This window comes from Cavia porcellus, unplaced genomic scaffold (genome assembly GCF_034190915.1).
Source record: "Cavia porcellus strain 051 isolate PalLab524CR breed Dunkin Hartley unplaced genomic scaffold, mCavPor4.1 scaffold_30, whole genome shotgun sequence".
In the NCBI taxonomy this organism is placed as follows: Eukaryota; Metazoa; Chordata; class Mammalia; order Rodentia; family Caviidae; genus Cavia; species Cavia porcellus.
The window spans coordinates 20,773,011-20,799,481 of NW_026947513.1; the positions used below are offsets into that span (position 1 = coordinate 20,773,011).

The 26,471-nt window shown below is 39.1% G+C and overlaps 1 pseudogene; it reads left to right on the top strand.

Moving 5' to 3' along the window:
* LOC106028029 (wee1-like protein kinase 2) overlaps positions 1-12,966 on the top strand; it is a 30,667-nt pseudogene extending 17,701 nt beyond the window's left edge.
* The last annotated feature ends 13,505 nt before the right edge of the window (positions 12,967-26,471 follow it).

Sequence of the window (26,471 nt, forward strand, 5' to 3'; positions counted from 1 at the left end):
AGTGACTTTCTTTATCTCTCTTAATCGGTCTTTGCTTGAAATTCACTTTGTCTGCAAATAGAATAGCTGCCCCTTTTTTCTGGATGCCTGTTGCATGGAGTATTGTTTTCCATCCTTTGATTTTCAGTCTATCAATTTATTTTTGAATTAAATGTATTTTTTTGTAAGCAGCATATTGTTGGATCTTGCTTCTTGACCCATTCTGCTAGTCTGTGTCTTTTGATTAGTGAATTGAGACCATTAACATTGATGGTTATAACTGATATATATTGACTTATCCTTGTCATGTTATTTTCCTGTTCTTGGCTTCCCCCTTTTTTTCTTCTCCCTCTGTTTGCCTTGTCTGGTGGATTCCTTCTATTGGGGTTCATGGAGCTATAGTCATTATTTCTTTTCTAGAATGTCCTTGAGAACATTTTGGAGTGCCGATTTGGTGGTCATAAATTTCCTCAGAAGTTCTTTGCCGTGAAAGTATCTTATTTCTCCATCAATTTTGAAAGATAGTTTTGGTGGGATACATCGATCTAGGCTGAAAGTTGTTTTTCTTTAGAACTTGAATTACTTCACTCCAAGCTCTTCTTGGTTTGAGAATCAGCACAACTTGGGCTTTCTTTGTAGGTAACTTGTCGTTTTTCCCTAACCGCTTTTAAGATTCTATTCTTGTGTTGAATTTCTGGAATCTTGACTATGAGATACTTAACTGTAGATTTTTTTGGATCATGGTTAGTTGGAGTTCTATATGTCTCATTTATCTGCAGGTCAAATACTTTTTCTCTACCAGGACAGTTTTCTGCCATGATGTCTGAACATTTTTTTAATGTCATTTGTGGTATCTCCTGCCTTTTCATTGACTCCAATGAGTCTCAAGTTATTCTTCTTTGTATCCTTTAGCGCTGCTGGATGGATGTCTCATGATCCCTTGTTAATTTTGAGAAATCTTTTTTTTCCTGGTCACTAACTGCAAGCCTGTCTTCAATATTTGAGACCCTGCCCTCACATTGGCTTAATATGCTGCAAATACTTTCAATGGAGTTTTTTTTCCACCTGGATATCTGCTTGAATCTGCTTTATGGATGCCATTTCTTTCATATGCTGAGCTTCCACAATTTTCTTAAGCTTACTATTTGTTTTTGTCTGTGTCTGCTCTAATATCACTAGGCATGGTATGCATTCTGATAATCTCTGTAACTATCTGAGAGATTTTTTTCTGATTTCATTTTTTCCAGAGCCTCATTCAATTGCTTTGTTGTTACTGCTTCAAGGAGCCCAGGTAGCAGGCTTTCAGATTTCCCACCGCATTGCCCCCTGAATTTACCTTTCGTGATCTTGGTGTCTTGGGTTGCATTTTGTTTGAGTGTCTTCTCATTTTTTCTTTCTTTTTAAAGTTTAATTCCTGGGGTGATGCTTGTAAATTTCCTGTTAGGTTGCTTTATTGCTAGTATTTAGGATCCCTAGGTAATGGCTACTTTTCTGAGGTGTCTTTCAGATGTAGCTTGTTTTTGGGTTGGAGTCTGTTGGAAGATCTTACCTCTTCAGTTTATTGGAGATGAGAAGTTGTTGCTTATTTGACCCAGTCTCTGATTGTTTTTGCACTATGCCACTGTATTTTGTGTGACCCTTAGTCAATCTCAGTCATGGACTACCAAGACCAATAGTTGTTTAGAACAATTATGTCAATTTTGGCTATGGTGATACCCATAGCATCAAACACACGGTAGAGAATGACAAACTGAGCTAACCCTTAATTTTCTCTTTTAACCATATGAGCTAGATTTGTGGTTATATAACAAAAAACCAAACCAGAAAATTATACGCAGTATACAAGTCAATTTTGCTCTTATGTGTTAAAATCTAAAATGAATTAAGGTGAACATAGAGAATTAGAAGAAGAGAAGATTAGAAGTAATGTCAAAGGATAAAGGGGGATCACATCAACTTTGGGAAACTGATACAGAAGACTGAAGGAAAAGAGAGATGGAAGAGCTCAAAGGAAGAACAGAACAGAACCACAAGCACAAAGAGGCTACGAACCACATTCCCACTCATAACAACAAGATCAGACAATGAAGGAGAAAGAAAAACAAAACAAAACAAATAAGAAAACACGAAAAAGTCCTCTTCCAAGGTTTTCTCTGGTTTCACTAAGCCTGTGGAGACAGAATCCCTATTTGTGAAGATCTCTCCCCACAAGCCAGCAGTAGTTTTTGGCAGGGCATTGGATAATCTTAGCAGGCCCGCCCAGAGACCAGACTCACTGGGCTCAGCACCACCCAAGCACTTTCCATGGGTCTGAATCCAGCTGGGGCAGCTAGATGGAGCCCCAGAAGTTCTAGGTTCTGAGCTCAGCAGGCCCATCTCCAAGATCACTCCCAGCGAGTTGGTCTCTCCTGTGGGGAGACTAGGTCCTCTGCTTGCACCACCAGCCAGTACAGTCCCTCACTTCTGCCTCTCCCCTCCATCACCTCGTCCCTCTGCAGAGGCCTCTGGGGTTGCCAGACATCACTATCATTCTGGGTGCATAGAGCTGAGCTGCTCCTCTCATACAGTGAGTCTCACTTCAGGGAGAAGGCACCGCCAGCTACCTCCTTATTCACTGGACTTTCTCTCTTCACTCTCCCCATGGGCTTTAATTCACACTTCAGTTTCTCCTGGGTCCAGTGGACCCACTTTCCTCCTTTTTGTCTTCCTCACAATGCTGCTTTCCAGTGTCTGGATGGCGACTCTCAGCGAAGCTGTTTACTGCTCCGCCATCTTGGTCTTTTCCACATTTGTTTTTTTTTAGACTCTTGAGGCCACAATCAACAGGAGACCAACTGGTCCATGACCTGAGATTCTCAAAACCCCACAAAATTAGCATGAACTCTTACTTACTCATGGCTCACTTTAATCTTGAGAGCACAGCATCTGGGTCTGAGACTGCTTTGGGGAAGGAAGGTCTTTCTGTAGACTTTCTGCTTCCCCAAGCCCTGAGGTATCATTTCTGACCTCCTTACCCACTAGGCCACCACGATGACGTTTCTCATTCATTCAATCCACTGTGCTTGGCACAAAAGCAGATGCTCCGCCCTGATTACCTGTCTTCACTCTTGGTTTAGCTTTTATTTTAGCCCTTCAGTTCCATATTATTTTGTCAGCTCTTTGAAGCCTCTGTCATCCATAATAACAGATATTCTCCAAAATGAATGAGTTTCTTTGGGAGTAGTGGAACACTGAACTGTATATATTCAAGAAGGCTGAGGCAAATGGAAATTTTAAAGCAAAAGAGAATTACGTAAGTTATTTTGAAACAATAATCCTTGAGCACAAGGGTCAAGAACAAAGGTGACTTCAGCCTGAGTTTGGGCATTGCTGGCCAGATGACCTTGCAGGAGTACTTCTTATGAAAGGCTGCAGTAGGCTCTGTGTAGGGCAAAGCCTCTAAGATAATTATGACCCTACAGGGCATGAAATTCCCCCTCCATCCAATCTCCTTCTTTCCTTATTTCATTTGTTTGACACAAGTGACTGCATTTTGGTTCTGAGAACTTACCCACTTCTTTGTGGGTTTTTTCACATTTTTTTCAAAGTATTTTCCCCCCAAGGGACCATTGATTTAAAAACCCAGTCTATCATTACAGGAAAATGCAAATCCATCTGTAATACTCCTGTTCTTTGAGAAGAAAACAGAACCAGAAGAAAATCAATGAGAGTCTAAGAAGAGCATTTGAAGTGGAAATAAACTTGCTTGTGCTGGTGACCAGGCAGCAGGCGCTGCTGTGTGTCGGGGATTAGCCCAGGAGGTGGCCAGAAGGATGCATGTGAACCTGTGGATCCGAAGACCAGAGGCTCTCAGGGGTTCCAGAAGAGAATTTGGGGTAAGGAACTTGGGGATGTGCTGTTGGAGATTGAACCCTCTTTTTGTATATGACAAGCAAGCACTCTAACACTCAACCGCATCCCCAGCCCGAAATAGAGATTTTAAAGAGCAGCTTCTTGTACAGGGTCCTTAAATATTTGCTAGACTAAACTTTCTGTGTTGGCTTACTTCTTTAAAGCAAAGTCACTGTGATTGTGCCACAGAAACCACTGCAGTTGATTATGGAAAAGGGAGGGAGAGAAGACGCAGGAGAGAAGAGAAAAGCAAGTCACAACAGCTAGAAGGCACATCTCCTTCCGGTAGCCCTCAGCCCCTACCGCATGGCAGGGGAATCCAAAAGTTAAAGGAACCATGTCCTCTGTCCTCTAGAAGTTTGCTGTCCAAGGACCAGGGGGAAAATTATGTCATCCAATAATTCACATACAATCCACATGCAACCAAATTTTGTTGCAATATTTTTGCTAAGAAAGAAACAAAGCCCTGATCTTGAGAGAGGCTGGTCAGCAGCTTGCCTGGAGCTCACAGCTAGGCCATTACTCTCCTGTTAGAATCATCACACAGACTAGTGACGCCGGTCAAGGTCATGCTGAGATCATGAGGGAGTGAGGAAAACAAGATCATTTCATATTTTTATCTAAGTACAGACACAACCAAGGTCACTATGTAACCCATAAAATAGCAAATAACTCTTCTTCCATCTACTATGAGTCACTACTGCTTTGTTACCTCTGGAATCGTAGCCTGAATCTCGCCTGCTGTCCCTACGAATACTGAGCTGTGCAGTCGTGGGTGGTCTTTGTATGCTGACAGCATCCAAGCCAGAGTGGACTCCCGCATTCTTGGCCTCTCCCACTCATCCCCAGACTGTTATAGACAGGCGGGTTAGGCAGAGACAGGAGGAGGCTAGAGAAGCCCTGGGTCCAAGCTAAAGTCAGGACGACCAGGCCTTGGTGAGATAGACAGGCTAGAAGCTACCAAGAAGCAGGTGGACCAGGATGCCCAGGGATGTGATAAGCGAAGTAACGGCCAGGTGCTAGACTGTGACAGCTGTTCCTCCCTATTTGAAAAATAGTTTTCCCTCTCATTTTATTCTTTAAAGAAACCACTTAGGTAGGACAGAGGCTTAGAGGCCCCTGCAGACAAGCTATGTGCCTCCGCTCCTTACAGGCCCATTTCTAGGTTAAGTCAGCTTGTTTTCACTTTAAGCTGACCTCAGAATGTAAGTCCTGGTCATTTTTTGATATAAAAACTCCTAGACAAAGAATCTCCTTGGCAGCCCACTTTTAGGTCCCCACTCAGTTACTGGGAGCTATTTCTCTCTTCTTCATACTCTTGTCTACTCCTTTGTCTTCAGTTTTATTCTTTGACTTTGTGAGATATGGATCCACATTACATCACTGGATCCCAGCCGGAGTCCAGTTCAAGGCCTTTCCTGGCGCTCTCTCAGGGAGCTGTGTGTGAATATAAAGCCAGCGTGTTCAACTTTAGGTACTCTCTGGGTGGGCTTCAGCCAGAGGGCACTGTCACTTCAAATATATTCTTTAATCTTCATAAGAAGAGCATAATATATAATTTATAGATGATCTTAAAGCTGCTAAAGGTTAATTTAATTCAAAGTTACAAACAGAAACAGACAAAGCTGGAATTTGAATATGGGCTCTTTGAATGCTTCTCATGACTTTGAACAACTGAAGACAGGAAGTAAGAGAAAAAGGAAAAGAAAGATGTCCAAAATGAAAAGAAAAAAGATTTTTTTTTCTCACATAGTATAACTGCCTCTTTAATGGAGCAACGTAGCCTTCTTGAAATACTTTAGAACAGATTTTAAATTCACTGGACTCTTCGAGCAGAAAAAATCATTCAAATACAACCAAGATTTAAGAGAATATATTTTCTTTTTATTCCATAAGCAGAAGAAAACTAATCCATTAAGCTGAAGTCCCTGGTTCTGTTGGAAGAAATGCCCTTTGTTGTCATCTACGATATTTTGTTTTCTCTGAGAAAAAGTCTTTTTGCATCCTCCTTTAGATTAATGTCCTTCTTTAAGGTAACCGACAGGCTCAGACCATAGTGGTTTCTTTTCCATCAAGGAAATTTTGAGTGCCAGGGACGGGGTGGGAGACGTTTCAGTGAAGATTTTGTATTTTTTAAAAATTGAAAGCCAATGGACTATATCACTAAGGAAAACAAAGTGTAGCTAATAGGTACAGAATGTTCTTCGTGTGTGCAAAGTCCTTGATATGATCCTCAGCAACAAAGGAAAAACATGTGTAAAGGTCAAAAATGACATATGTGTGTGTGTACAGCTCTTTAAAGACAAGTAGAATCTGCACCTGAGGTACTGCCCAGAATACAGCTCATTCACTTTTGGTCTTTCATCAATTGTAATTGACTCAGATTGCTTAAAGGTGAGTCTGTAGCAGGAGGAGAGAAATACATAAAGCAGGAAAAAGAGCTCAGTTAAGAATAAACAAAGCTAAAGAAAAGAAATAGACAAGGAATTTGATACATGGGTAAGGCAAACCTCCACGCTGGAGTTATGTGGATTGAGCAATTCTAAATATTCGTGTTATCTGGATTCCAAGAAAACATTTCCTGAGTCACTTGAAGGAGTATAATTCTAAATGTAATATATCTAAATTCTCTAGCAACCTTAACTATACAAACATTTTTTTAAAAAATCGAAAACAACTTGTCAGTTTACCAGCAGATGGTGCCCCAAATCTAGTTTAGAATAAACAGCAAACTCGCCTCCTGTAACAAATCCTTCTGTGTCAGGGTTTTTGTTGTTTTGAGTGATTGCATGATTACTTTGATTATTTTGTGGGGGAGTAGGAATTTTTATCTAGTTATATAAAATAGTGAATATGTCTTATTATCATTTAAACTGTTCCTCTCTGTGATCCTTAACTTCTTTCACTCTCCTTTGTTCATTTCATCCTTTTTTTGAGCATTGAGATTAAACCCCAGGGCTACTGAGCTACAGTCAGAACCCCTTTTCTTTTCTTATCTTTTTTTCTTTTCTTTTCTCTACTTCCCTTCCCTTCTCTCACCTCTCCCCCTCTCCTCCTCTCCTTTTTTCTTTTGTTTTCTTCTTTCTTTTCTTTTCAGTCAGGGTCTCACTAAATTGCCCAGGTAGGCTGTGAATTTGTGATCTTTCTGCCTCAGCCTCCTGAGCCACACCCCACCTGGTACTTTTTTCTTTTTAATTAGCACACCATAATTGCACGTATTTGTGGGATACAGTGTGATATTTCAACACATATATCTGATTGTAATTATCAAAACAAGGTGATTAGCATTTCCATCTACTTATCATTTCTCTGTTGGAAGAATGAGTTCTTCTAGTTCTTCTCAAGTACACAAAGGTCACTGTAAACTGTAGCGACCTACTGGGCAGCAGACATAGAACTGACCACTCCTCTCTGATGGCATTTTGGTGCCCATCATCTGACCTTTGTGTGTGCACATGGAGTGTTCTGACCCTTCCTATGCCCATGAATCACTATTGTGCTTCGAGTAAACATTTTCTTATTGTGGACATCTAGGTGAGAGCATGAGATATTAGTCTTTCTCAACCTGCTTTATGTCACTTAACATAGTATTTTCCAGTTACTTTCATTTTACTAAAAATAGCAATTTTATTTTTATGGCTGCCTTTTGTATGTCTAGCAATTGTGCATATACACTATTTTTTTGTGTGGTACCAGTGATTGAACTTACGGCTTTCACACTGTTACATCCCCATCCCTTTTTTAAAAAAAATTAATTCACTTTAATTTTGAACCAGAGTCTCACTAAACCCCTAACTGCCCAGCTTTAATTTGCTATCCTTTTGCCTCAGCCTCCCAGGATAATGGGATTATAGTTGTGCATGACCACACCTTGCTTGTATGCTATATTTTCTTAATCCATTCACATGATCCTTAACTTTAAAAAGAAAAATAAATCACAGCTTAATTTTACTTGTTTTATTTTTTATTTACACAAACATTTATATGCTAGTATAAAATATATTTCAGTATAAGGTGAATCTGATGTTCCGTAGAGGAATCTTACACCTATAAGACTATGTGTGTGTTAATTAAAAAAAAAAAAAAAAAAAAGACTATGTGTGTTGAGTATAAAGGCAGGGATTTTTTTTAGGACATGAATGAAATAAAAATGCTAGGGATTTTGTTTTCTTTTTATTTAAAAAAGACTTTATGTATTTTATACTGGTTTTGAATTTACTGTATAGCCCAAGTTGGCCTCAAACTCACAGTGATCAAAGAGACTGCAACAAAGAAGAAGGTAACAAGTGGCACTTTCTCTCTGACTCCAACTCCCACAGGGGAGTGGGTGCTTGAACCTACAGACACATACTGACAACCCCAGAGGCCTCTATGGAGACATGCTCCAGTGGAAGGAAGCAATGGGCACAGTGGACTGCAGTAGCTGGAATTATTTATGTTCCAATGTCCCTCAGAGTCAGTTGGCCAATAGCCATCTTGACAGAGACCAAATGAGCTTAAAACACAGGCAGCTGCAGGCTGGCTCCATCTAGCGCCTCCCACTGTCGGGGTGAGATAAAAGCCAGTTTCAGTTGGCAGGAGGTCAAGGAACTGACTTCAAGCCAGCAAGATGCCGGCTTCAAGCCAGCAGGAAGCACCCAGCATGTTGTAGGCTGAGCAAATCAAATTCCAGTCTCATAGCCAGACAGCAGCTTAAACTTCAGGGAAACTAATGGTGCAGGCTTGCTGGAATTAGCCACTACCCCACCACAAATCTACTGCTGGCTTGCTGGGATTAATCAACACGGATCTGGCTCTGTCTGCCCATTCTGTATACCAGGGAAAGCAAAGATATGCATTGAAGTGGACATATTTTTTCTTCTTGTGATGGTTTATTGTCACTTTTATATTAATTATGAACACTGTTACTGGTGTTTTTGTTATTGTTCTGTTCTTGTTTTTAATTTCTTCCTTCTCTCTTTCCTTGCTGTCTTGTTCACCAATTTTCCAAAGTTGACATAGTCTTTCTTTGCCCTCCAGCCTTTATTTGTATTTGTTATTTTATTGGTACATTTTAGATATACATAATGAAAACATTCCTCATAGAAAATGTATACCTATCATATACATGATATATGTTTTTTACATGATATATCTTGATTCTTTTTTTTTGCATTCCACTCCCCTCTTCAACTCTTCTTTCCTTCCTTATTTACAAAAACCTTGTTTCAACTTTTTCCCTTTATTTTTTTGTTTGTTTGTTTTGGTGCTGAGGATCGAACTCATGACCTCATGTTTGCCAAGCAGGCACTCACACTGCTGAGCTAAACTCCCAGCCCCTATTTTTTTTCCTTGTCCCTTCTTTCCTTTCCTCCTCCCCTCCTTGTTCCCCTTCTCTTCTGAACACTTTTTCCCCATTTCCCAATGTTTATTATACATTTTGGCCCTTATTTACACTTTTGGTTTCTCACACCAGAGAAACAATACAGCAGTTAAATATGTGGATCTAATTTATTTCACTTGAGAGTGTGGTCTCAAAGTACATCCATTTAGCTATGAATATCTCAAGCTTGCTTTTCTTTGTGGCAGAGTAATGCTCCATTGTTTAAAAAAAAAAAAACCCACATCTTCTTTATCCATTCATCAGTTGATGGGCATTTGCTGTTTACAAGATTCACCTACTACAAATTGTGCCACTATAAACATGAGTACATATATATCACTGTGGTATGATGCTTTTAATTCTTAAAGGAGGATACCAAGAAGGGGGATAGCTGAGTTGAATGGTACTTCTAGTTTGAATTTTTTGAGTAGTTCCCACACAGATTTCCACAGTGGTTGTACCAGTCTACATTCTCACCAACAATGAAGTGTTCCTTTTTCTCCACAGTCCCATCATCATTTCTTACTGGTTAATTTCTTGATAATAGCTGTTCTTTCTGGAGTGAGAGGAGACCTTAGCATTGTTTTAATTTGCATCTCTCCAATGACTGTGGATGTTGACATTTTTTCATATATTTATTTGCCATTTCTACTTCTTCATCTGAGAAGTGTCTGTTCATTTCAGATGCCTGTCTTTGGACGGGATCTTTTAATTTAGAGGGTCTGACATTTTTGAGTTCCTTACATATTCTAGATATTAGTCCTTTTTCTAAGAAACAGTTGGCAAAACTTTCACCCACTCTGTGGGATGTCTCGTCACTCTGTTGGTGGTTTCTTTTGCTCTGCAAAAGCTTTTTAATAAAATGAGATCCCAGTTATTGATTCTTTGTGATATTTTCTGTATGACTGGGCTCTTGCTCATGTGGGGAGCAGTTGAGCCAAGGCTGAACAGGAGATCAAATAGACATTCGAGGCTAGAGCAAGGCCAGCCCTAAAAAGAGAGAGCACCAGAGTGTTTCTCTGAGAACATATGCTTCACTCTGAATGTTCTCAGAGAAACACCGAGACTTACCTTTTCACCCTGTTGCACACATCCCTTCTTTTTACTGTGTATAAATAAGATGCAGACAGTGCTAGGTTGTTACTGGAGCTCCATCAGACAAATCAGGCCCCAACTGGGCCCAGCTTTTTCTATATGTCTTGTTTTTTCTTAATCGCCTATCACCCCGTCAGTACCCCACTGGCTGTGAGGGTTGCTGCAGTTTATAAAGTGTTTGTCTTCACCAGTGTCTTCGAGAGTTCTACCTATTCTATTTTCCAGCAGATTTAGTTTTTCTTTTTATTATTTAGATCTTTGATCCATTTCCAGGTGACAGACATAGTCTAGTATTAATCTTCGGCATGTGGAAAGCCAGTTTTTCAAGCACCATTTGTTAAAAGAGGCTATCTTTCTTCCAGTGAAGGCGTTTGGCTCCTTTGTCAATGATACAGTGGCTGGCAGCTGTAAGCTGGTGGACAGAAAGGCAGGATGAAGGTGTGGAGCTGTTGCTTTCAGTTTTTCTGTCTGTACATTGTTTCCTTGTTTCCTTCTGAGAGATCTCCTTGCCTGCATTACAATCACCTTCACTGAGATGATTGACAAAAACATTCACAGAGCCAAATCAAAAATTAAACTTTTCTTTTTGTGAAGAAGAGTCCAAGCATAAGGGGAAGAAGACAATGAGAGAGAGAGAGAGAGAGAAAGAGAGAGAGAGAGGAAACCTTGAGCCAAAACCCTACGAGTGAAGTTCAGGATGTGAAGACCTCAGGCCCATGCTCCAAGAAGGATGAAACTCAATATACAGAGACCCCAAGTCACAGCCCTAAGAAAGGCAAAGCTCACTATGTGAAGAACCCAATCCAAAGCTCTGAGAGGGGTGAGGCTGGAGATTTGGAGGTTCCCATAACTCCCTTGAAGAACACACTTGAACTTGGCACATATCAGGAGGAAGACAAGGAACGTCTAGTTCTGGTTCTACAGACTCCAGGGTCAGAGCTCTCAAGGGCGTACACGGCCCACAGAAGCAACCTGCAGTAGAATGACAACCCCCTCCACTCTCAAAAGCCTGCTGATGCAGCTGGAGATTTCTTCCACAGGGAAGGTCCTTGCCTGGAGTGCCAAGGATTTGTGACTCACACCTGCTCCCTCACGGATGAGGTTTCCTCAGTCCCTAGCCAGGGTTAACCCTTTCAATAAAAGGAAAGCCCCTTCAGAAAAAAAAGAAAAATATATATATGTATGATAGTTAAGATAGTTATATTACTAATTTCTCTTAGTTCATTGAAAAAGGTTCGTGCTAATATTGTATGGACAATTAAATGCTGGTATTTTGTACTCTGAAAAACTAATTTAAAGATAATAGACAATATATTAACCGTTATTACCTTCCTACTGTCTTGTTTTGAAATTTTGGTTTTTTTATATCTTTAAAATAATTAAAAAAGAAATTATTCCTTCAATCAAAGGACAGGAGGAAGACCCCAGGAGATCCTAAGACAACTGGTACAGAGAAAGGCAAACTATAAGGGCTTCTTGCCAAGAAAAGTGTTCTACAAGAGGCTAGCATGGCTTCCTGCTGTGAAAAAAGAATCTTTCGAGCTAGAAAAACTTGGAGTTGGGGGATTTGGTATAGTCTACAAGTGCAGGAAGAGGCTAGATAGATGTGTTTATGTGATAAAGCATTCTATAAAACTCTGGCAGCGTTATCAAATGAAAGTTTGTGTTTGCATGAAGTTATGCTCATTCAGCACTTGGGCATCATTCCCCTGATGTGGCATGCTACCACTCCTCATGGGCAGAAGATAGAATCTTGCAATGATGGGAAGCTTGCAAGCGGCTACATCTGAAAATATGAAGTCTGGTACTCATTTGCAAGAGTAAAACTTAGAGATATGCTTCTTCAAATTTCCTTAGGGCTTAAATACATCCACAACTCTGGCCTGATACACCTGGACATCAAGCCTGTAACATCTTCATTTGTCATGACGCATGAAGTGATTCTCCTAGAATCCCAGAAGAGATTGAAAGTGAAGCCAGTTTGTTTCTCTCTGCCAGTATAATGTATAAAATTGGTAACCTAGGCCATGTGATATCACTAAAAAATCCCAGGTGGAAGAAGGAGAGAACTTCTAGCTAATGAGATTTTGGGAGAGGATTATGGTCGTCTTCCCAAAGCTGACATACTTGCCCTAGGATTAATGATTTAGTGGCTGCAGAATGAAGACTTTACCCACCTGTGGTGCACAGTGGTATCAGATTCCTAAGGGTAACTCTGTACATTCCTTAGGAGCTCGCAGAAGATCCTTCACAGTTCAGTCAAGAATATGATCCATCCCGATCCAAGGGAGAGAACTTCTGCACCAGCGCTGGCCAGAAGTCAAGTTCTTGAAGACAACAGAGGAGCTCTACCAGCAGCTAAACTTGGAAAAATCGAAGCCACACTGGAAAGGAAACTGACGAATGTCCAGCAGGCCCAGTCCCCTCAGCGAGACCTCCATTATGGTAACCCTGCGGTCTCTGTGGGCCAAACAGAATCAAGAAGCACAAAACATGTGGTGGGTGGGATACAGAGTGCAAAGTCTTCTGGCTTTATCTATGGGCCATCTTCCTCACAAGAACTCACTCAGACCAGCCAAATTTATAATATAAACCCTCCAGAAAGATATGGATCACCCAACCTTCCTCTTACAAAATAGAAAAACTAACCAACCTAAATACCCAAAGATTTCAAGTCACCCTGTAACATTTATAGCCAAGATCACAAAGCCACTAAAACTTATCAGCTGTCTCAGATATAATAATTGGTAGCCACTTTTATTCCTGATTACTATATTCCTACTGCTGCCTATCAATGACATACAGACTTCTTACATTTTTGGATGGATAAGAATACATGAGTGTCTGTACTGAAAGAAAAAAACAAAAAACAAAAAACAACCTTTGACTTGGCCTATAGACTCAGATTGCTCACCAAAGATCCCAGAAAGAAATAAAATTTGTCTTGAGTTGAAATAGGACCTTGCAAGAAAATGTCTGTGCAATTAGACGGCACTTCCCATGTTATATGATGCTGTTCCTAAATGAGAATTTCCAGCCCCTCTGAGCAATGGTTTCCTTAATGTGTTTGTGGCAGGAGGTAACCTCTCTGATACTGTGTGTATCAAATGAATGGATCCACCATTATATGATGGGGGTAAAAATAAGACTACAAATAGCATGGATATGCCTGAGCTAGTTATTAACCCATGAAACAAAAACACTGGATAGGGCTCAAGGGGCCTCAAGGGAGAGGTGATGTGGCAGTTCTGTCTCAGTCAATTTGTCTTTACCCTCTTGTGCCTGTTGATTTGTTTTTGTTTTTTTGTTTGTTTGTTTTTTCCTTTTTATCGGTACCGGGGATTGAACTCACGACTGCCTACTTGCAAGGCAGGCACTTATGCTGCTGAGCTAAATCTCCAGCCCCATGTTGATTTGTTTTGACATTCTGGCTATCATCCCTGCCCCCACTGTCTCTACACTCTACCTCCACCTCCTAGAGCAGCACACAGACCACACTGCTTTTGTCCATGACCCTGGTGCAGGCAGCGTGGAGAGGACATGAGTGTACAAAGGGAAAAGCCAATGCCGTTCCTTTCTCAGAAGAAAATACTTCCCCCAGCCCTCCACAAAGTACACACGATCAACAGTAAACACCATGACATACAGATTAGTTTTCTTTGTTTCATAGCAGTGTAAAAAATCATAAAATTTTCACTAAAATACAAAATAAAAACAATGCAATGGCACAAGCACCTGTATACTAACTGACAAGGAGATTTTAATTGGCATCATTTTGCCAGATGGGCATCAAGCCTGGCATTCAACATGACTTTATTAATCCACATGCTTGTAAGGTTTTAACAACCTTTTACTTTATTATTTTATTTTATTACTTCTTTCTTCTTCAGTCAAGCCCAAAACAAAGAGAGCACTTCCCATGTCAGGCCAGCTACACCTCTGTGATGTCTCGGTTGCACTTTCTGTGCTAACTAGGGCGGCATTTTGCTCAGCAAACTAAGGAACTTATTTCTGTTTCCTTGATTCCTGTGACTTCTCCCTTCTCAGTCTTTTGTGCGCTCACTTCTTTGTAAATAAATCGTAGGCTTGAACATACCAGGAAATAACTGTAAAGAATGAAGAGATTTACTAGTGTTGTGTAACTAGTTCGTGACATTAATACTAGAAACCAGAACTTCTGACTCTAGTTTCAAAATTCCCCTGCTGCAGGGCCATGTGAATAAGCCGGAGTCATCTGTGACCTTGGATTTTCTTCCTTCCCTCCTTCTTTTGCCTCTTAATTCAGGGAAATCACTGTCCTTGTGAATTTTGAACTCAAATCTGTAAGTGCACTGCTTTGCAAGTGGTAGTAGGCCAGCATCTCTAAAGAGCTGGTAGATGATGGGAAGTGATGTGCAGATTCATCATCAAACGACATTTAGTCACACAGCAAGAATGTGGCTTTAGTCAATGTTCTTTCAATCCTCTGACAAGCAAAAGGTCTGGTACTAAGTTTAACATTTTTCTGCACTGCCCATCTCCTTCTGTAACAAAGCACAGCTACCCTCATGAGGCTTGGCACAACCTTTCCTAGCTGGAATTTAATGGTATCAGGTTTTGTTGTGGTTATTTTCATGTATGGAAAATGCCAATTTGCCACTTTTAGTTTTCTTTTTAAGTAAAATAGTAAATCTGATTTAAAATACAACATTACATAAATACTATCTTAGTTCCTTTCTCATTCCTGGGACACAATACCTGACAACTATAACTGTAAGAAGAAAAGGTTTGCTTTGGTTCACAGTTTTTAGAGGTTTCAGGCCATAGTTGGCTGGCAGGGCAGTATGGTGGAGGGCATCGCAGAGGAGAAACAGTTCATGGCAAGGCAGAGATCAAGGGAGGAGGAGGGATATATACCTGTCCTGGTCACACCCACAGTCACACCCACAGTGACCTACCTTTTCTCTCCAGGCTTCACCTCCCACACACACCCAGCTGTAAACTCATCAGTGGACTGACTAATCCAGTATCACATGTCTGCGATCCAGTCACTTCCCCACCCATGAGTGCATTAAGCTTTGAGGGGGCATCTACACATAAATCATAATGAATATACAGTGGACCCTTGAGTTATGGCTAGTTTCACATATGAACGACTTGGGTTATTACCAGAAGTTTAGATTTATCTTATGACCAAATTCTTGAGTTATGACCTGAATGCCAGCCACTTGTGCAATTATAAACAAAGACTAGCCATGCTAGAAAAGCATATGTAAGCAATCATAAGCATCAGTTTGAGCCCATATGCACGTTTGTGGTTTTTACTTCACTCAGTGCTTTACATAATTGCTATGATGACTGCTATCAGAATGGCCCCCCAAAACAAACAAACAAACAAACAAACCTGAGGAAAGTCAGGAAGGTAAAGAAAACAATCACAATTGAAAGAAGGAAGAAATTGTGGAAAATATGAGAGTGGTGTTCATGTGACCAATTTCCTTAATATGCACAGCATTTCGAAATCCACCATCCTGACAATCATACAAAGAAAAGATTTGTATAAGGAAGCTAGTATTGCTAAACAAATTAGTAAGTCATGATCAGCAGTGTTAGATGAGGTAAAAAAAAAAAAAACGCTATTATTAGTGTGGCTAAATGAAAGACAGATGGCAGTTTATAGCTTTAGTGTATAATTTGTGAAGAAAGCTTAGGGTTATAAATGCAGATCTCAAAGCATAACCTATTGAGTGATAATGGTGAAACATTTCATGCCAGTAAAGCATGGTTTCACAATTTTAAAGCAAGAACTGGGATTCATAGTGTAACTAGGTATGGGAGACAACTCCAGTGTCTGTCTTTGAATCCAAGACAATTACTGTGCCTTTGAATATTTGGAGACTCATTTCCTTATACTGACATGTAAAAGGGTGGCTAGGGTATTTCCTTCTCTTCAGTTAACGCTGAACATGGCAAACAAGGCTAGCCCAGGTGCTAAGGAGTGGAAATCTATAGCCATCACAGATGTGAGAGACAACTCCAGTGACTCCCTTTGGATTCAAAACAATTGCTGTGACTGTGATTATTTGGGGACTCATTTCCTTATACTGATATGTGAAAGGCTGGCTAGGATATTTACTTCTCTCTTCAATTGGCTCTAAGCATTGCAAATAAGGCCAGCCGAGGTGTTAATGTGCAAAGTCTGACCATCAGACAGTCCTGTTTCCTCACATGGTGCTCTCCACATTACAGGATTGAGCCGGAGAGATGTAGAGCAGATAGCTCTGGGAATGTCAACTGGGAAGGAGCCTCAAGATAAGAAGCTATGATTTCCCAGGGCACAAGAGTTTGCATATCAAAAGCTGAAGCAACAGCCCCCCAAAACAATTCCACTGCCACCTTAATCAGGTTATGTAAATTGATCCTTCTGCATGTCTTTATCTCTGCATTGGTGGTGGTAAATTGGAATTAACTTGCTAGGATTCCAATGGGATTACAAATATATCTTTTTGGATTGTGAGGAAAAGTAGAAAGAAGATTACAATACTTGGATGACTGAACTTGATATTTGGATAACCAACTTTTTTTTTTTGTCTTTTTCTTTTTTATCAGTACCAAGGATCAAACTCATGACCACACACTTGCAAGGCAGGCGCATATGCCGCTGAGCTAAATCCCCAACCCCTGAACTCAATATTTGGGTTTACAATGATTAATTTCTGGTTTCATGATGCTATGATCCAATAACATGCATGAGATAATTTCTATTCTTTTGCATTTACTTAAGTATGTTCTGTGGACTATTATATGGTCTATTTTAGAGAATGTCCCATGTACTGCTGAGAAGAATGTATATTCTGATGTTGGATGTAACACTCTGTATACGATGGAGGTCACTGAGCATGGCCCAGTCAGGCCTGCAGGACCTCCTGTGCCTCCTCCGTTGGCTCAGGAAGCTGGTGGGCTTCTAACCACTGGGAGTGATGTCCCAAAGTGCTCCCCAAGAGAGCACAAGGGCACTGGAACTCACCTTGCGCACCCTCAGCTCCCTAGATTGAAAGAAGGTCGCTAGGTGTGGTCCAGTCAGGCCAGTGGAACCTCCCTTGCCACCTCCAGTGTTTTAGAAACCTGAGCTGAACCATGGAAATTCTTCAGCCAATTCTTCCAAATCTCATGGGTGAGCAGAAGCATTGTCCATGATGAGGAGGGCCTTGAGTGGCAAACCTTTGTCTTCTAAACAGTTCTTAGAACAAAAAGCCTCTCTAATCCACTCAAGAAACAGTACATTTGTTACCCAGATTTTGTGTTAGAGCTCCACATGACTCCCTAGCCTATTCTTCATGATTTTATGTTTCCTGAAAACTCTAGAAATCTCAGAGTGACAAACCAAGACAGGCTTTATCTTGAGGTCACCACTTGCATTGACACATTGCAGTAAGTTTATCCTATCCTTCACAGGCTGATGGCTTGGCATTTGCTTCTCTTCCTGGGTAACGAATGTTCTCTTGGAAACTTTCTTCCAGAACATGCAAGTTTCATTACAATTTTTAACTTGTTGTTATAGTTTTGGAGTGGTGTATGTAACTTCTGGCTGTCCATTTATCAGTACTGGCTGCTTCAGCATGCCTAGTTATTGGAAACCCAAAAATCGAGTTCAGTCATCCAACTATTGTAATCCTCTTTCTAGTTTTCCTCTCAATCCAAAAAGTTATATTTGTAATCCCATTGAGACACTATTGGAATCCTTGCCAGTCAATTTCAATATACCACAACCAATGCATCCACGGCAAGAGTAAAGACACCAAGACATGTTCCACATTAAGGGCAGCCAAGGGGACCCAAGTCCATTTCCCGTGAGGACATGTAGACAAAGGCCTCGATCCTAGGCCTCTCCCAACATTTATTCTCTTGTGAAGAAAGGAGGGGGTGCTCAAGGATGAGTGATAGTATGTCAGGGATTACTGAGTAACTATAATTTGCAGAGAAAAAGATATGCAGAAGAATCAATTTACATAACCCAATTAAGGTAGCTGGAATTGTTTTGGGGGCTATCACTTAGGTTTCTGATATGCAAACTCTTATGCCCTGGGGAGTCATAGTCTCTAATCTTGAGGCTGTATCCAGTTTACATTCCTAGAGCTATTTGCTCTAACATCTTGAGTGCTCAATCCTGTATTGTGGAGAACACTATGCAAGGAAACAGGACTGTCTGATGGCTATAGACTTTGCACATTAGTACCTCAGCTAGCTTTATTTGCAATGCTCAGAGCCAATTGAAGAAAAAAGGAAATATCTTAGCCAGCCATTTACATATCTGTATAAGGAAATGAGTCTCCAAGTAATCAAAGTCACAGCAATTGTTTTTATTCAAAGGGAGTTACTAGAGTTTGTCTCCCACATTAATGATAAAAGAAACTGCAAAAACCCCACAAACACATGGAAATTGAATAATACTCTTGAGCAATCAGTGGGTCACAAAGGAAATTAAAAAAGTAATTAAACAATATCTACAAGCAAACAAAAATACAAATACAATTTACTGAAATCTGTGGAATGCAATGAAAACAGTCCTCAGAGGAAAATTTATTGCAGTGAATTCCCACATTAGGAAAACAGAATGAACCCAAATAAATAACCTGATGCTACACCTCAAATATCTAGAAAAAGAAGAGCAAGTCAAGCTCAAAGCCAAAAGAAGGGAGGAAATTATAAAGATCAGAGCAGAAATCAATGCAATTAGAGACTAAAAAAACAATGCAAAGAATCAATGAATCAAAGAGTTGGGTCTTTGAAAGAATAAATAAAATTGATAAACCCCTAGCCAACTTTATTTTTAAAAAGGGGAAAAAACTCTTAAATTCATGCAATAAGGAATGAAAAGGGTGAAATTACTACAGACCCTGTGGAAATACAGAAGATCATCAACACCTATTTTGAAAACCTCTACTCTCATAGGTTCGATAACACAGAAGAAATCCACGGATTTCTAGAAATTTTATAAACTACCAAAGCTGGGTCAAGAAGATGTAAAACTGCTGAATATCCCGATTTCTATTAATGAAACTAAAAATGTAATTAAATCCTTACCAACAAAGAAGAGCCCAGGCCCAGATGGATTCACTGCAGAATTCTACAAGAAACGCAAGGAAGACTTAATGCCAACACTCCTCAAACTCTTCAATGAAATTGAAAGGGAAGCAATTCTTCCTAAGTCATTCCTGGAAGTAAATAATACTCTAGTATCAAAATCTGAGAATGACCCGACTAAAATAGAGAACCACAGGCCAATCTCTCTAATGAACACAGATGCAAAAATTCTCAATAAAATATTGGCAAATAGGATGCAGCAAATCATCAGGAAGATTATACACCATGACCAAGTGGGATTCATCCCAGGAATGCAGGGATAGTTCAACATATATAAATCAATAGATGTAATTCTCTGAAGTGAAGTTAGGAACAAAAAAAAAAAAAAAAAATAGATGTAATCCACCATATCAATAAAGCCAAAAGTAAGAATCACATGATCATTTCTATAGATGCAGAAAATGCTTTTGATAAGATCCAACACTCATTCATGATGACAAACAACCTTATAGAAAATTAGAATAGATGGTATTTACCCCAATTTGATTAAGGCTATTGATGACAAACCAACAGCCAACATCATATTAAATGGCCAAAAACTGAAAGCCTTTACTTGAAAATCAGGCACAAGACAAGGATGCCACTTATCACTGCTCCTCTTCAACATAGTACTGGAAATACTAGTCAGAATAATTAGACAAGAGAGAGAAATAAAAGGAGTAAGGATAGGAAAAGAAGAAGTTAAATGATCATTATTTGCAGATGAAATAGTACTCTACATAGAAGACCTCCAAAACTCTATTGAAAGACTCCTAGATGTAATAAATAAATTCAGTAATGTAGCTGTATACAAAGTCAACACCACAAAATCAAAAACATTCCTATACAATAAAAACAAAATCACTGAGAGAGAAATAAGAGAAGCCATATCTTTCACAATAGCATCCAAAAAATGAAATACTTAGGAATTAATCTAGTGAAAGAAGTAAAAGATCTATAATTATATATATTATTATATATATTATTATATATATTATTGTAATTATAATACTCTGAAAAAAGAAATCAAAGAGGACCTCAGAAAATGGAAAGACATCCCTTGTTCAAGGATAGGAAGAATAAATATGGTGAAAATGGCCATTCTCCCAAAATTTTTATACAGATTCAATGCAATCCCAATCAAAATACCACTAGCATATCTCATAGATCTAGAGAAATCACTCCTAAAATTCATCTGGAACCAGAAGAGACCTAGAATAGCAAAGACAGTTCTAAGCAGCAAAGGCAAAGCAGGAGGTATCACAATCCCTGACTTGAAGTTATACTACAAAGCTACTGTAACAAAATCAACATGGTACCGGGATAAAAACAGACCTGAAGATCAGTGGAATAGATTAAAAGCTACAACTACAACTACAAATACACTCAGCCAGTCATCTTTGATAAAGGGGCCAAACACATTCATTGGAAGAACAATAGTCTCTTTAACAAATGGTTCTGGAAATATTGGCTCCCCATATGCTGAAAACTAAAACTAGACCCATGCTTAACATGATGTACTAAACTAATGTCTAAATGGATCAAAGAACTAAATATTAAAACAGAAACCCTAAATCTGTTGGAAGACAAAGTAGGTAAAAATCTTGAAGATATAGGGGTAGGTAGAGAATTCATGAACAAGAATCAAACCACATGGGAAATACTTCCCAGAATCAATAACTGGGATCACGTCTTACTAAAGAGTTTCTGCACATCAAAAAAATCTACAGAAGAGTGAAAAGAAAACCCACAATTTGGGAAAAAAATCTGAGTGAACTGTCCCTCAGACAAAGGATCTTGTCTAGAGCATATAAACAATTTTAAAAAATCAGACCCCCCCCCAAATTCAAAGACCCAATCCAAAAATGGGCATCTGAGATGAATACACAGTTCTCAGATGAAGAAATATAAATGGCAAATAAATACATGAAAAAAAGTTCAGCATCATTAGTCATTAGGGAAATGCAAATTAAAACTACACTGAGATTCCATCTCACTCCAGAAAGAATGGCCAGGATCAAAAAAGCTACCAACAACAAATGCTGGAGAGGATGCGGGGAAAAAAGGAACTCTTCTGCACTGTTGGTGGGAATGTAGACTGGTGCAACCACTGTGGAGGTCAGTCTGGAGATTATTCAAAAAGCTGGGATTGAAAGTCCCATTTGACCCAGCTATTCCATGTCTGGCCATATTCCCAGAACTGGAAACATCATACCACAGTGATATATGTGCACCTATGTTTATAGCAGCGCAATTTGTAATAGCTAGATCTTGGAAACAACCTAAGTGCCCATCAACTGAGGAATGGATAAAAAAGATATGGTATTTTTATATGATGGAGTACTACTCAGCTATAAAGAATGATCACATTGAGATATTTATAATATATGGATGCAACTTGAGACCATACTCATAAGTGAAACAAATCAAACTCACATGTATAAATACTATATAGTCTCCTTAGTGTAAGAAATAGTAAGACTACATCAGATTTTATGGTAATAATGGTTCCCCATTACATTGCTTTGAAGTCTTGTAATGTTCTCATTCATTGGTTGGAATGATTTTATTGTTTTGTTTGATTTTATTATGTGTGATGGTATGAACAGCTATTTTGAAGAAAACAAGACATTATGGCAGCCATTACTGATTTAATATCATCTTGCTTTGAAGTCCTACCATACTTTTGTTCTCCTATTTCCATTGGTTCTACCCTGTTGTGTCTTACTGGATTTTAATATGTGTGATAGTAAAAACAAATTTTTTATGGAAAATGTGATATTATAGTAGTCATTGTTCATTTTTGGTTATTTGGTTTTGAATGTCCTGTAATTCTTTCATTGTCTTGAATGGTTTTATCCTATTTTGTTATGTTTGCTATTATTGTGTGTGAAGGTATGCTCAACTATTTCAAAGAAAAAAAAGACATGGTAGCTACTGTTAATATCAGTTGTCTTGTTGGAAGTGCTGTATTGGTTACATTGTTCTGTTCTGATTTGCTTTGTTATGCCTTCTTTTGTTTTATTGTCTTTAAAATAAAATTAAAAGAAAAGAATTCCCATGGTTCTCAGTCAAGCTCCTCCTACCTAATGCAACTTCTCTACTGCAGCCTATGGACCAGTAGGTTATAGCTAATTGTAAGAAACTATACACCAAAGAACTGTTCTTGACATGCTTTCAGATACAGATACAGATACAGATACAGATACAGATACAGATACAGATTTAACACTTAAAGAGTTATGGAAGAAATATTACAATATTTTTCCTTGTGTAGCATTAATTGAGAAAGCTTGGCCAATGTCTCCCTAAGGACATTTGAGATCTGCCTGGAAGAAAGTGTGGCCTGAAATTATATAGGGGAGAGACTTCAAAGGTTGTGTAGAGGAGTCTGAGCCTTCCACTGACCCTGTGGTTAATGACACTGTATCTATAGCAGAGTCCAGAGGCTTGCAGGTAGACAGTGGTGATGCTCAGGGACTGGTGGAGGAACACTCAGGAACTGTCTACAGAGGAACTTCAGCAACTTCTGGCTGAGCAACAGAGAATGGCAGGTGAGGAGCTTTCTGAAGAGGTGGGTGAGTATCAACAATCAGTATGGCAAAGTTCTTCTTCTGAAATAAAGGAAATCCTGAAAACATGGTCAGAGCTACAAACATTTATAGAGAAGCCTCTCCCAGATGGAGAAGAAGCCAATCATTGCATGTACTTGCTTAATGGAAGTGTCATCTTCTCCTGTAGAACAGTGTTAAAGGAAAGACAGAAACAGACCAGTTTTTAGTTATGAAAAGATTGAGATCTAGTGTGCTAGTGGGCTACAGACTCTTCTGAGGATAGAAAGGACACCAGAAAGGCAGATTCCTGGTGTTTTTATGGGAGGGAACTCTCCTTCCAAACAATAATCACCTTCCATTTCATCCTACCTTCCTGCAAGCTTGAATGTTGAGTGCAGAATTAAATTGTTGTTTCTGGTAAACATTTTATAACTTTTTGGTGAGTACTCTAGGAAAATTATTGGTTTCTGGTAAATTACGCACATTATATAATTTTTTAATTTTTTATTGTTAAGAGAATAATACAAAAAACAGAATAAATTCAATCAAAACAAAACAATGAAAGTGATATAGGACTTCAAAACAAGATAACAGGTAATCAACAATGGCTGCCATACTGCCTCTTGTTATCTTCAAAATAACTGCCTATACCATCAGACCTAATAAAATCAAATAAAACAAAACAGAATAAAATCAATCTAAATGAAATGGTGAAAGTGATACAGGACTTCAAAACAAGATAATAGGAAATCAACAGTAGCTACCATAATATATCTTGTTATTTTCAAAACAGCTGCCCGTATCATCAGATATAATAAAAGCAAACCAAACAAAACAGAGTAAGACCAATCAAGACAAAACAATGAAAATAATACAGGATTTTAAAACAAAATAATAGAGAATTAACAATGGCTATTACATTTAATTTTTAGACATTTCCTCCCCTTTCACTTTCATAATATCTATTGTACATTTTGGATCTCACGAAGTCCTTCAGGTTTTTATGCATGACGTTCACCTGTGTGAGTCTGAATCATTCCACCCAAGAACACGGTCGCAATTTGCATCCATTTACCTACAAGAACCTTGAGATTATCCTTCTTTATAGCTGAGTAGCTTTCCATTGTATAAAAATGACACCTTTTTTATCCATTCTGCAGTTGATGGGCAAGCTAACCTGCTTTTTTCAGGTTCCCTGCCATATGGAGCATTCTTTTCTCTCCTTTGACTTTCAATCTATGAAGATCCTTTTGCATTAATGTGTTTCTTGAATACTGCATATTGACAGATCTTATTTTTTGATCCACTCTGCCTGTGTTTCTTTTTTATGAATGAATTGAGGCTATCTACATTAATGGTTATGGCCAACATGCACTGGTTCATCTCTGCCCTGCTTTTTTCCTGTTGTTTCCCCTCCATTCAATTGTCTGCTCCACTTGGTGACCCTATCTTGCTGTTGTTCCTAGGACTGTGGTCATTTTTCTCTCTCTCCAATATATCCTTTAGTACTCTGTAAAGTTGGTTTGGTGGTCATGAATCCCCTCAGTTGTTCTTTGTCATGGAAGTATCTTATTTCTCCATCAAATTTGAAAGAGGCAGGGTACATCAATCTGGGTTGGAAGTTGTTTTCTTTCAGGATTTGAAATACTTCGAACTCTTCTTAACTTCATGGTTTGTGTTGAAAAGTCTGTCATGATTCTGATGGGTTTTCCTTTATAGGTGATCGGTTTCTTTTCTCTAATAGTCTTTAATATTCTGTTCTTGTGATGAATTTCTGGGAACTTGATTATTATATGTCTGAGTGTGGATTTATTTTGGTTATGGCTAGTTGGAGTTCTATATGACTCACTTATCTGAATGTCAGGCCCTTTTCCCATGCTTGGAAAGTCCTTTGTTTTTACTTCTATAAGTAGTCTCTTTACATCATTTGTGTTGACTCCTGCTTTTTTGCTGATATCATTCTTATTTTTGTTTGTGTCATCTTGCAGCCATTGAATTGCTATTTCCTGGTTCCTTGTTATCTTTAAGAGATCTTTCCTTTCATAATCACTAGCTGTCATCCTGTCTTCTAGGTCTAAAAGTCTATCTTCAGTTTCTTTCAAGAAGTTTTGCCAGCTTTCAATGGAGTTTTTAATTTCCTGGCTATCTGTTGGAGTCTGTTTCATGCATTCCAATTCTGTACGTTGTTCATTCAAGGTTTCCCTCATTCTCCTATTCTCCTATTTTTTTTAATCTAGTCTTCTTTAGATACGTTCAGCAATCCTTTTATATTTGTCATTTCTTCTTTTACCTGATATATTATTTCTGATCTGCTTTCTTTTACAGCCTTATGAAATGGTTTCTTTACTTCAGTTGTCATCATCTCAGAAATTTCAGGTGTTTGACTTCTGCTTGCTTCCAAGTCTATGTCTCCTGGACTTGTTCTGTTAGGGCTGGAGGCCAAAGCCTTTTCCTCCTTTGTCTTGAAATTTTCTTGGATTCCTCTGGATGAATAGATTGTGGGGTCCCAGGTGCTTCCCATGTTGACTATCCATCCACAGTGCAGAGGAATGGGTCAGGTACCTGGGTTTCTCCTAACCCAGGTTCTCCAGAAAGCAGTAGGGTATGTGGCATGCTTCTCTAGACACTCACAGCTTCTCCAAGGTATGGCTGGCTTCCGCTGGCTACTGGCCAGACAGTCCCAATGGAAGCTGTATGCACACAGAGGCTGGGCTGGCTACCCATGCTGGCTACCCACAGGAGAGTCCTCAAGGTGGCAAGAGTGCTTGCAGGAGCTCCAACCCCCCCCTTTTTTTTTTTAATCATGAAAAGATTAAAAGGGTTCTTTGGGAGGTTTGGAATGCATTACGGGTATTTCCATTATTTCTTATGGGAAAAATAATCTTGACTTACAACCAACTTAAGTTACAATCAGTCCTTGCAAATGGATTGAGTCTAAAAGTCAAGGGTCCACTGTATAAGGTGACAAATAATAGTTTAAATAAGCAGTATATTGATATAGCTAAAAGGGATTGGGGGAGTCATGAATGTAGTGCTAAGTGATCAATCTGGCAAACATTATGTTGACATAGTCTATCACAGATAGTTGATTATGATAACCTTGCTCTGCCTAGACTACAAAGGATGACCAAAGGCTAGGGTGATAACTTTCCTGACTGCTCATTTCCCCTTGTATCCTAGGTGACTCAAATCTTCCTCAGTTGCTATTGTTATTTTTGGCTTCTAAATCTCAGAATGTCATTTCTAATGGTGCTGTCCCTGAACTGCTACAGTCTTGAGATTTGTTCCTCTGAACACACCTAACCTTCAGGAATCCATGCTCCACTTTGATCTGCTGCTTTCAAATTAAGGGAGTTTTTCCTTCTCTGGGAGCAATGATAAATTCTTTTGGCTGTCTTTGATGGTACCATGTTAAAGAACCTACAGTCATATTTTGATTTTCCCAAAGGGGTGGTTTTAGTATCAACTTAGCAGTCCCGTTTTAAGTT